Below are 11,588 nucleotides of genomic sequence, written 5' to 3' on the forward strand. Positions count from 1 at the left end.
TTCACAGTAAAGAGAGGCTTTCATTTGATGAACAAAGATGAGATATCCAGACTTGCCATTCTGTCAGCAACAAATTAGGTGATAAAGATTAAGAGAATGTCCCACTTGTCTGTACTGAGGTGTTGTTGATCAGTAATGATAAATGTTACTATGCTAGTGAACAGTATTATTTATATATATAACATTAAATTACAAATCCTTTGTTGGGATATTAAGACAGCGTCCACAAGTAACTTTAAACCAAGTTGGCTGTGGCCAAAAATACTGGCACCTTTGCACTTTTTTCAAATAATGTATTAATTTTTACAGACATTTGTTGAAATTAAAATGGCGTGGTATTCACATATTTATTTATTTTGCTTAAAGTTAATCCACACATGAATAAAAAAATAGAATGGACATAATTATTTTCACCTTTTAAAAGTTGTAAGAATTACAGTATACGGATTTCAAGGCGGTGATTCTCCATTAATTTTATAAGGAAACTCATTGTGATGCATTGTTTGTGTCTTCAATATAAGAAGCAAACACTCAACAGTCTCAAATCAAGAAAAGCTGTTCCTTGTTGGGCTGTTTTGCATCTGTGTGCACCACACTAAAAAGGGGAAAAGAAAAAAGTGAATTGGTGAGACAGAAAATTGTAACAAAGCACAAACATTTTCAAAGCTACAAGTCCATCTGTGGACACCTTAATGTCCCTGTGTCCACTCTATTTAGGGCTGCCAACTCTCTTTCTCTGGAAATGAGGACATTTGGGTCTAAAAATGAGGACTTTTGAGGACGCCTTTCCCTATGATGTCATAATTCACATTTATAATGTCTTATGGTTTTTTAAAATGATAGAAACTTTTAGTAACAGTTTATCACTACAAATATGGCCATAATCACAGTCAGTGGCAAACTAATAACCCATTAACCATGTTGAATATGTCAAGCCTCTTAAATTAACATACTTCATTCCATCCATCCATCCATCCATCCTCATCTGCTTATCCGAGATCAGGTCACAGGGGCAGCAGCTTGAGCAGAGATTACCAGACTTCCCTCTCCCTGGCCACTTCTACTAGCTCTTCTGGGGGAATCCCGAGGTGCTCCCAGGTCAGCCAGCGTGTCCTGGGTCTTTCCCGGGGCCTCCTCCCAGTTAGACGTGCCTGGAATACCTCACCAGGGAGGCATCCTGATCAGATGCCTGAGCCACCTCATCTGACTCCTCTCGATGCGGAGGAGCAGCGGCTCTAATCTGAGCCCCTTCGGATGACTGAGCTTCTCATTTTATCTTTAAGGGAAAGCCCAGACACCCTGCGGAGGAAACTCATTTCAGGTGCTTGTATTCGCGATCTTGTTCTTTCATCACTACCCATAGCTCATGACCATAAGTGAGGGTAGGAACGTAGATTGACTGGTAAATTGAGAGCTTTGCCTTACATCTCCTTTTTCATCATGACACACCGATCCGCCTGTCGATCACGAGGACCATGGTCTCGGATTTGGAGGTACTGATTCCCATCCCAGCCGCTTCACACTCAACTGCGAACCGATTCAGAGAGAGCTGAAGATCACAGCCTGATGAAGCAAACAGGACAACATCATCTGCAAAAAGCAGTGACCCAATCCTGAGCCCACCAAACTGGATCCCCTCAACACCCTGGCTGCGCCTAGAAATTCTGTCCATAAAAGTTAGGAACATAATCGGTGACAAAGGGCAGCCCTGGCGGAGTCCAACTTTCACTGTAAAGGGGTTCGACTTACTGCCGGCAATGCGGACCAAGCTCTGACACCGGTTGTACAGAGACCGAACAGCTCTTATCAGGGGGTCCGTTACCCCATACTCTTGGAGTACCCCCCACAGGATTCCCCAAGGGACACGGTCGAATGCCTTTTCCAAGTCCACAAAACACATGCAGACTGGTTGTGCAAACTCCCATGCACCCTCCAGGACCCTGTTAAGGGTGTAGAGCTGGTCCACTGTTCCACAACCACAAGGAGTTTTTAACCACCTCAGTGACCTCAGTCCCAGAGATGGGGGAGCCCACCTCCGAGTCCCTGGGCTCTGCTTTCTCATTGGAAGACATGTTAATGGGACTGAGGAGGTCTTCGAAGTACTCCCCCCACCGATCCACAACATCCCGAGTCAAGGTCAGCAGCGCACCATTCCCACCATATACAGTCTTGACACTGCACTGCTTCCTCCTCCTGAGATGCCAGATGGTGGACCAGAATCTCCTCAAAGCTGTCGGGAAGTCGTTCTCCATGGCCTCCCCAAACTCCTCCCACACCCAAGTTTTTGCTTCAGCAACCACCAAAGCCGCATTCTGCTTGGCCTGCCGGTACCTATTAGGACTCCTTTTTCAGCTTGATAGCATCCCTCACCGCCGGTGTCCACCAACGGGTTCGGGGATTGCCGCCACGACAGGCACCGACCACCTTACAGCCACAGCACCGGTCAGCCGCCTCAACAATAAAGGCACAGAACATGGCCCATTCGGGCTCATTGTCCCCCACCTTGGGATGTGGTTGAAGTTCTGCTGGAGGTGGGAGTTGAAGCTATTTCTGACAGGGGACTAGACATTCCTAACAGACCCTCACCACACGTTTGGGCCTACCAGGCCTGAACAGCATCCTCCCCCACCATCGAAGCCTACTCACTACCAGGTGGTGATCAGTTGACAGCTCCACCCCTCTCTTCACCCGAGTGTCCAAGGCATGTGGCCGCAAGTCCAATGACACAACCATAAAGTCGATCATCAAACTGAGGCCTAGGGTGTCCTGGTGCCAAGTGCACATATGAACACCCCTATGCTTGAACATGGTGTTCGTTATGGACAATCCGTGACGAGCACAGAAGTCCAATAACAAAACACCGCTTGGGTTCAGATCAGGGGGGCCATTCCTCCCAATCATGCCCTTCCAGGTCTCACTGTCATTGCCCACGTGAGCATTGAAGTCTCCCAGCAGAACGAGGGAGTTGTATGCCCTCTAGCACCCCCTCCAGGGACTCCACAAAGGGTGGGTACTCCAAACTGCAGTTCGGCGCATACGCACAAACAACAGTTACGACCCGTCCCCCCACCTGAAGGCAGAGGGAGGCTACCCTCTCGTCCACCGGGGTAAACCCTAATGAACAGGCTCCAAGTCAGGGGGCAATGTATGCCCACACCTGCTTGGCGCCTCTCACCGGGGGCAACTCCAGAGTGGTAGAGAGTCCAGCCCAACTCAAGGAGATTGGTTCCAGAGTCCAAACTGTTCGTCGAGGTGAGCCCGACTATATCTAGTTGAAACCTCTCAACCTTGCGCACTAGATCAGGCTCCTTCCCCTTCAGAGAGGTGACATTCCTTGTCCCAAGAGCCAGCTTCTGTAGCCGAGGATCGGACCGCCAAGGTCCCCGCCTTCGGCTACCACCCAACTCACACTGCACCCGACCTCATTGGCCCCTCCCATAGGTGGTGAGCCAATGGGAAGGGGGACCCACGTTGCCTTTATGGACAATGCCCGGCCGAGCCCCATGGGTGCAGGCCCAGCCACCAGGCGCTCGCCATCGAGCCCCACCTCCAGGCCTGGCTCCAGAGGTGGGCCCTGGTGACTCGCATCCGGACGAGGGAAATTCATCATAGAAGGTTTGCTGAACCGCTTTTTGTCTCATGCCTCACTAAGGACCAGTTTGCCCTGGGTGGCCCTACCAGGAGCATAAAGCCCCAGACAACAGAGCTCCTAGGATCATTGGGACACGCAAACCCCTCCACCACGATAAGGTAGCGGTTCGAGGAGGGGTACTTCATTCCTTCTATTCTTATTTGGATAGCTTATCTGTGGTAAACTTAAAAATGATACACATGGTAAATTCACTTCAAGTAAAATAGAAAATAATTTGACTTTTTTCAATTTAGTTTTTTGCATTTATCTACATACATTAATCTGGATTCTTGGATAAATACAAATAGAAATCTTTACATAGCATGCTATTGAAATTGAATCTTGGGAGCATTAGCCCTTTAATTGAATCTGTTCTGTCCTTTCAAAAACAAGGATATTTGTTGTTCAAGTATTCTATGAAGATGCACTTTCTTTTCATCATAATGGGTATTCCTGAATTTATGTAAATGAAAGAATTATTAAAATATTATTAAATTACTTGACCAAGTGATTTATTACTTGATCAACTGATAACTAAAAATATATTGCATTTATATGAGAGAATAAATGTGTGATTTTTTTTTAATTAACTGAAACTTTAATAGTTGACTCAATTATTACAATTATAAATCCATTTTGAAACAATGGGTGGTAATAACAATATTTTCCATTAAAATATTACAAAGCAGTACTTACTCGCACTTAAATACGATGGACTGTTCCTGGATGTATGAAATTTCTTGTCTAATGAAGCTGCTGAAAGAAGAATCAAAATAAAATCTCACATAGAAAATGTGAAATTGTAATTTCAATTTTGAATAAATTCACTTAGTTACGGTGAATTAGGATTACAAATAATTAAGGAAAGGAACAACATTTTTAATGAACTGTCTACTCGACAAGAAGATAAAGCTGAATGCAAAAGATGAAGTGAAAAAGCCAAGTTGGACTGACATTGACTATTTTCGTCAATATCTGCATTGTTTACTACCGGAATGGAAGTGAAGATTCTGGGAAAAAAGTGTGCACACTACTTCCACAAATGCTGATTGGTGTACAGCTTTCAGTTTTTATCAATGATATGGATATGGAGATTTTCAAATTTTAGGAGGCAAAATTCTTCCCAGACAGTCCATGGCACATTAAAAATGAGGACATTTCCGGGAAAATGAGGACAGTTGGCAGCCCTAACTCAATGCAAGGTTATCCAGACGTCTGTGGGACACTGCACTGTAGAAAATGTCTCTGGATGTGAACACAAGAGAAGAATTGGTCCAGGATTTGCAGAGGATTGTGTGAGTTGTGATGAAAGAACTGCAAACAATTTCCATACGGATTCAAGTGCTGATCTTCACACACAAGGTTTCAAGGCCCACCATTTGTCATCAATTCACTAAAAGGGGGCTGGATGGTAGGAGCCTACTGCTGCCAGACAAACATAAGAAAGCCCAACTGGAGTTCCCCAAAATGCACCTCAATGAACCAAAATCCTTCTGGTAGAATGTCCTGTGGAGAGATGAGACAATATTAATTTATGGTAAAGTAAGACTCTTTATTTACTGAAAACAAAATGAAGATCATTCATACACTCAAACATGTTTTGAGGCTGCCTTGTTGTCACCGGAGCTGGATGTCATGAGTCTGTGCAGGGCATCATGAAATCGGGAGATTACCAAGCAGTGCAACATTGAACCTACTGTCAGAAACCTGGGTCTACATCGAAAATGGAAAAGAATCCAAAACAAAATTCAGAAAGGACTCAGGAATAGTTGAAGACAAAATGCTAAATGGGTCTAAATCCCATTGAATAGTTGTGGAGAGATCTGAAAACTGCAGTTAGGAGAAGGCATCCTTCAAATCCAGGAGAGCTGGAGCAGTTTGCAAAAGTAGTGTGTATTAAACTGTTAGTAGAGAGATTTAGAAAGCTATAGGAAGTTCTTCAGTGCACTTATTCTTCCCAGTAGTTGTGCTACCAAATATTAAGTGTAGGGTGTCAATAATTTTGTCAGTCTCATTTTTTGATATTAAAGATATGTTTATTTCTGAATGGAATTCCAAAGTTCAATAATATGAATAGTGAAGTATGTACAAATCTGATTAATTTAGACTAAAATGTAAGCTATTTAGAAAAAGTGCAAAGGTCCCAATATTTTTGGCCATTGCGGTACATACAGCACATATTAATGATGAACTGTTTGTCAAAAAATTTTGTCAGTATATACGGACCTTCTAGAAACATCTAGTTTATATGCTGCATGTATGAGAGCCATCAGGTCCTGCTAAACTGCAAACAACTCAATTTTTATTATTTAAACATAAATCACATTTAGTGCTGAGCAAAATATTTCCTGCAAAACTGAATTTGAAGTGAATCTTGTGTTTCTCCATGCAAAACAAATTGCTTTTCACTTCCATTGTCACAAGATGAGAGGTGTTTAGTTCTTGTCCGGCAGTGTGTTCCTGCATTAATTCTCTATGCATCTGTTTGTAAGAAATGGTACCAATCAGGGGAGAAGGAAGATAGAGAAATGTACAGACAGACAAACAAGGAGACCAAGAGGGCAGTAGCAAGAGCCAAGGCACAGGCTTTGCAGGAGGTGTATGGAAAATTGGAGAGAGTAGGATGTTTAGAATAATGAAGGTTAGGAACAAGGCTGGGAAGGATTTTAGTCAGATAAAGCATGTGAAAGATGAGCAAGGTGTGGTCTTGAATAAGCAGGATAGGATCAAGAATAGATGGAAGAGGTACAATGAAAAGCTGTTGAATGAAGAAAATCCAACGGTAGTATTTGGGGATGGAGTCTCAAATGAAGGGCTTGTACCAGAAATAAGGAAGGATTTAATAAGGGAGGCACTGAAACAAATGAAAAATGGACTGGATAAAAAAAAAAGAAGTGTGGAAGAGTTTAGTAGAAGAGGGAGCAGATGTGTTGTGGGATCTAATGCATAAGATCTATGAACAGGAGAGAACACCAGAGTAATGGAAGAACAGTGTGATTGTACCCATTTATAAGCAGAAGAGTGACATTCAGGATTGTGGACACTATAAAGGGATAAAGCTGATGGCACACACTATGAAAATTTGGGAAAGATTTAAAAAGAGAAGACTTAGGAAAGAGACCCCCATAGGGGAGGAGCGGTTTGCTTTTATGTCAGGGAGAGGAACAGCTGATGCACTGTTTTCCTTTGAAACAGCTCATAGAGAAGCACTAAGAAAAACATATGGTGTTTATTGATTTGGAGAAGGCTTCTGGGCTACATCAAAAGGTCTTGAGGTACATGACAGAGAAAGAAGTACCAGAGAAGTATATGAGGACTTGTCCAGGATATGCATGAAGGAGTGAGAACTGGGGTAACACACAAGATCCCAGTTAGAGTGGGACACACCAGGGGTCTTCCTTAAGTCCTTATGTCTTTGATCTGGCTATGGATGTATTGACTCGTAGGATACAAGACCAATCCCCTTGGTGCACGCTTTTGGCTGATGACATTGTGTTGTGAAGCACCAGAAAAGAGTAAGTGCAAAGGAAGTTGGAAGAATGGGTAAGGGCTTTGGAAGACAGAGGATTGAAGATAAATAAGAATAAGACAGGATATATAAGGTTTAATGATGATCAGAATTCAGAAGTTAGCCTGCAGGGAGAGCTATTGAAAAGATTGGGTAAATTTAAATATCTAGGATCAGTGGTAAAACTAGATGCAGGGATAACCCACGGAGTGCAGTGCGGATGGAACAAGAAGAAGAAGAAGGTTGTATTATCGTGATATTTTCCTTTACTTACCCTTTATCTGTTTTCTTCAGGGGTAAGTGTACTCATCAAGTTCGTTACCGGGTTGGCCTACTATTGCACTTTAAGATTAATACACACATACATAGATACATGCATGCACACAGACCCTAAACACAAAAATCTATATATATAATTCACTAAGGCAAGACACCCATGGAAAGGCAAGACACCCATGGAAAACACGCCAGAAGGGGTGTGGATTCACTAAGCTGCCGACAAGTAAGACACCTATGGCGCGCAGGGAGGAGCCACACCCACCAACTCCAAGACCATTGGATACGACGACAACTCGCAGAGCCACGCCCACGAATTCGGACGCGACACAGAAAGAACAGTGTCATTTATATTTGTCTGTCGTGGAGGCCTCATGTACCTCCGAGCCACGTTGACTGTTCATAGAGGCATGTTTCTCGCGGAGGTGAATCGCCATATGCAGCGTGTAAAATGGTTTGCGAGGGATATCCCATGGGATCCTTAAAACAATCCTTTACAACTGAGGTTAAAACACAATGAAGTAAGCAATCTTTAAAAAACGACTTCTCATTTACGATGCATGACCTCGTGCACCATAGCAAACTGTTTTACATGCTACATACAGCAATTCGCATCCGCGACAAACATGCGTCTTCTTCACTCACGGACAATTATATGTTGCTCTCTCCAGAGTTCCATCTTTTCATTCACTCTCTGTTGTATCCTCAAACCCTCCCTTTTTAGACAACTGTGTCTTTCCAGAAGTGTTCAACCATCAATAAATAATTAGGCGGCGTTTGTTATGCCGCGGGTTCACTATTGTGTTGTATTTTGCTCTCTCCAGAGTTCCATCTTTTCATTTGCTTACTGTTGTATTCTCACACCAACCCGTTTTAGACAACCGTGTCTTTCCAGAAGTGTTTAGCATTCAATACATAATTATGCATGACATTGAGCGTGTGTCTACCCGGCGTGGGTAAGCCGTTGGAACCCCATTCGGGCTGCAAACCGTGGAATTCCCACTAAGTGCGACTCATACACTCCCACTGGTTGCGTCCCAACCCTTTGTACACACCCCCCTGCCACCTCGCTTCTACCGTGGTCGGGTGTCTTGGTGGATTATATATAGAAAAGCAGCCATTTTAAGCAAGGGTGTCCAAACATTTGCCTACCACTATAGATCCATCCATCCATTTTCCAACCCGCTGAATCCAAACACTGGGTCATGGGGGTCTGCTGGAGCCAATCCCAGCCAACACAGGGCACAAGGCAGGAACCAATCCTGGGCAGGGTGCCAGCCCACCACAGGACACACACCAAGCACACACTAGGGCCAATTTAGAGTCGCCAATCCACCTAACCAGCATGTCTTTGGACTGTGGGAGGAAACCGGAGCGCCCGGAGGAAACCCATGCAGACACGGGGAGAAAAAGCGAACCCGGGTCTCCTAACTGTGAGGCAGCAGCGCTACCACTGTGCCACCGTGCCGCCCACCACTATAGATCCTTACAACCAAATTGCTGACTCGCTCGATATGGCTAAGACATGTTTGCAGGCTCTCGTTTGGGGAATTTTTGTCTAATTTGCCATTAAGTTTTGCAATCTAAGAATTGTAACTAGTTTGTGTTTTGTTCTGAGCTATTCACTTGTTATGATTAATTCTGTCACCTTGTCCTGTAAATGAGTCCCCAGACTGACATTTACTTGATTATGTTGAATTTGTTGGTTGTATCACTTTGCATAAAATGACTGCCAAGCACATAAATGTACACTGACTCAGTTTTTCTTCAAATGTAATCAGCTGAAATGCAATGAATGACCTAACATGCTGAAAAGGCAGGCAGTAAACTGTCAGAGGTTAAAATTTAAAGTTTAGGTTAGTAAAAACTGAAAGAAAAAAAATGAAATATCAGAATATTACAAATACTACACGTTAGTTGGATTGGCAATGCAAAGTTGCCCTGTTTAGTGTGTTCATCCTCTGATGGTCATGCAGCCTGTTCAGAGATCGTTCCTGCCTTGTGCCCTTCGCTTGCTGAGATAGTCTCCAGCTGCCTAGCTCAGGATAAATAGGTTTGGAAAATGGAGAACTATTTTATTTATACACTTGTTTACATTTTTCTTTTATTAATATTCATGCAAGAAATATGCATAAATAGAAACAAAAACGTTTGCTTTTTCTGTCCATTGTTAAATTTCTCTGTATAGCCGCTTTTCCACTGCATAGTACGGCACGACACGGTTCAGTACAGCTCACTTTTGCGGGGCTTTCCACTGGGAACAGTACCTGGTACCTGGTCCTTTTTTTATTACCACTTCAGCCGAGGTTCCAAGCGTGCCGAACCGTTACCAAAATGTGACGTGTAAACTCTGCTGGTCACTGATTGGCCGGAGAAAATCCTCATTACTGCGTCACTGAACTTGCGACACGAGACACAACAGACCCGCGAAGGTTCGAACTGGTTTTAACCAAAAATGGCTGTTCCGTGGTCTGTTGAGGAAGTACAGACATTCCTCTCGTTGGTAGCCGAGGAGCGGATCCAGCGAGAGCTGGATGGGCACGCGAATGAAAAATTTCCAGGAGGTCGCTCAGCTCTTGGCCGCACACGGCTACCATAGGACTTACAAACACTGTAGGGACAAGTTAAAAAAAATGAAGAGCGAGCAGTAGAGGCGGCGCAACTATAACGACACGTGAATAATCCCGCCCACTCTAAAGCGGTACTAAACTGCAGTCAAAACGCAAACCGAGCTGAACTGAGCCGAACCAAGGTGAGCTGTACTGAACCGTGTCGTGCCGTACTATGCAGTGGAAAAGCGGCTTATGACTCCACTGTCGTTATGATAAGGATCCTCTTCTTGGGCCTCAGTATGGTACCAATTTTCAAATTTGGGTGATCAGATTAAAAAGTTTAAGAACCCCTGTTGCAGACCCACTGGGCTTGCTCACCAAATGTGTCTGAATACAAAAAAAGTGCAGTGGCATACTATGCTATGAAAAAAGTATTTGCCCCTTTCTCAATTTATTTTTTTTTGCATGTTTGACACACTTAATTGTTTCAGATCATCAAACAAATTTAAATATTAGACAAAGATAACCCAAGTAAATACAAAATGCAGTTTTTAAGTGATGATTTTAATTATTATGGAAAAAAAAAAACTACCCAAACCTACGTGGCCCTGTGTGAAAAAGTAATTGCCCCCTAAACATAATAACTGGTTGTGCCACCCTCAGCAGCAACAACAGCAGATAACTGGCAATGGTTCTTTCACATCGCTGTGGAGGAATTTTGGCCCACTCTTCTTTGCAGAATTGTTTCAATTTAGCCACATTGGAGGGTTTCTGAGCATGAACCGCTTTTTAGGGTTATGCCACAGCATCTCAATTGGATTTAAGGCAGGACTTTGACTAGGCCGCTCCAAAAACCTTCATTTTGTTTTTTTAAGCCATTCAGAGGTGGACTTCCTGGTGTGTTTTGAATCATTGTCCTGCTGCAGAACCCAACTGCACTTCAGCTTCAGGTCACAAACTGATGGCCAGACATTCTCCTTCAGGATTTTTTGGTAGAGAGCATAATTCATGGTTCCATGAATCACAGCAAGTCGTCCAGGTCCTGAAGCAGCAAAGCAGTCCCAGACCATCACACTACCAACACACTGTTGGTATGATGTTCTTTTTCTGAAATGCTGTGTTACTTTTACGCCAGATGTAACGGGGATGCACACCTTCCAAAAAGTTAAACTTTTGTTTCATCAGTCCACAGAATATTTTCCCAAAAGTCTTGGGGATCATCAAGATGTTTTTTTGGCAAAAGTGAGACAAGCCTTTATGTTCTTTTTGGTCAGCAGTGGTTTTTGCCTTGGAACTCTGCCATGCATGCCAGTCTCTTTCTTATGGTTGAGTCATGAACACTGACCTTAACTAAGGAAAGGTGTGGCCTGCAGTTCTTTAAGTGTTGTTCTGGCCTCTTTAGTCACCTGTTGGATGAGTCGTCGCTGTGCTCTTGGGGTAATTTTTGTATGCCGGCCACTCCTGGAAAGGTTCACTACTGTTTTCTCCATTTGTGGATAATGGCTCTCACTGTGGTTCACTGGAGTCCCAAAGCTTTAGAAATGGCTTTATAACCTTTTCCAGGCTGATCGATGTCAATTGCTTTGTTTCTCACCTTCTCCTGAATTCCTTCAGATCGTGG

At 43.6% G+C, this 11,588-nt stretch overlaps 1 long non-coding RNA gene across 1 annotated transcript; it reads right to left on the reverse strand.

Annotated features, from left to right (window-relative positions):
- Positions 1 to 333: 333 nt before the first annotated feature.
- LOC120526897 lies at positions 334 to 4,428 on the reverse strand. Its single transcript, XR_005633224.1, has 2 exons — positions 4,328 to 4,428; positions 334 to 595 (listed from the first exon to the last, which is right to left on the reverse strand). It is a non-coding gene; the product is annotated as an uncharacterized LOC120526897 (long non-coding RNA).
- Positions 4,429 to 11,588: the final 7,160 nt, after the last annotated feature.

Source organism: Polypterus senegalus, chromosome 3 (assembly GCF_016835505.1).
Source record: "Polypterus senegalus isolate Bchr_013 chromosome 3, ASM1683550v1, whole genome shotgun sequence".
In the NCBI taxonomy this organism is placed as follows: Eukaryota; Metazoa; Chordata; class Cladistia; order Polypteriformes; family Polypteridae; genus Polypterus; species Polypterus senegalus.